The sequence below is a fragment of the Octodon degus genome, unplaced genomic scaffold, assembly GCF_000260255.1.
Source record: "Octodon degus isolate 3935 unplaced genomic scaffold, OctDeg1.0 scaffold00005, whole genome shotgun sequence".
Taxonomy (NCBI): Eukaryota; Metazoa; Chordata; class Mammalia; order Rodentia; family Octodontidae; genus Octodon; species Octodon degus.
Window position 1 is genome coordinate 23,363,331 of NW_004524581.1, and position 1,291 is coordinate 23,364,621.

General features: G+C 50.7%; 1 protein-coding gene across 1 annotated transcript in view; it reads right to left on the minus strand.

Annotated features, from left to right (window-relative positions):
- The window catches only part of Ubr2 (ubiquitin protein ligase E3 component n-recognin 2), a 129,778-nt gene that overhangs the window by 5,752 nt on the left and 122,735 nt on the right, over window positions 1-1,291 (minus strand). The window lies entirely within an intron of this gene.

Consider the following 1,291-nt stretch of genomic DNA (forward strand, 5'->3'; position numbering starts at 1 on the left):
CTTGTTTTGGTCTTGAGAAAGAGCCTTGTTATGCAGTTCAGGCTGGACTTAGCCTCAAGAATCCTCTTGCCTCAGCCTCCTGAGTGCTGGGATTACAGGTGTGTGTCACCACACCTGGCTCTGTAATTTATCTTGAGACATGGTCTTGCTAAGTTGCCCAGGATGGCCTCGAACTTATGATTCCCCTGCCTCAGCCTCCCAAGTAGCTGGGGTGACAGGTGTGACCACTCTGCCTGGCTCACTGTAAGGCCTGCCATTTTCAAGTGTACCAGTTCTGTGGCACTCGGCACAGGTACGCTGTTGTACACCTACCACCACCCATCTCCACCACACCGTTTTTTTGGTACTGGGCATTGAACTCGGGACCTTTTGTGTGCCAGGCAGGCGCTTATGTTGCTGAGCTAGTTCCCTGGCCCACGCAATGTTTTCATCTTTTCCAAATGGAATGCTACTTAATCAAGAGCCCATGGAATCCCCCAGGCTCCCGGCAACCACCAACCGGCTTCTGTCTCAACACGTGACTACTTCAGCTACTGGGACCATACGGTATTTGTCTTCTTGGGACTGGCTTATTTCACTTTGCACAGAACCTTCAAGTTTCACTTGGGGCATGGCCTGTGTCAGACTTCTTCCTTGCTAAGGCTGAGCGCCATTCCACTGGGTGTGTACACCCTCCACGTTCTGTCCTTCACCCGTCTGCTGTCTGTGCTCAGGTAGCTGCTATAGACACGGCTGGGCTGGGCTTCCTTTGAGTTGGCTTTCCATTCTCCTGCACTGCACACCAGCAGCACAAGTGCGGGCGCCAGTCACTTAGGTGTGGCTTTTGGAGCAACTGCCACACTACTTGCATGGGGCACTGTTCTATTCGCACCAGAAGTGCAGAGGGACGCCAATGTCTCCACTCCTTTTCCAACACTGTTATTTTTAAAAACAAAACACCTCCTCCCCCCACAGCCCCCCCAAATATGGAAGAAACTAGTCAGCATACTCTAGGGTACTTGCACTCCCATGTTTATTGAGGCTCAGCTCACAACAAAGACAAGGGCCAGCCAGGTGCCCAGCAACAGACGAACAGAGGAAGAAAAAGTGAGGTCTAAACAGCGTGATTTTACGCAGCCAAAAGAATGAAGTTCTGTTATTTGCAGGAAAATGGAGGGATCTGAGATCATTTTGAATAAAATGAGCCAGACTCAGGCAGATACAGGGCCGGGGAGATGGCTCAGTAAAGTAAGTGCTTGCCTGGCAAGTGCAAGGGCCTGAGTTCAATCCTGGGTACCGCAAAAAAAAAAAA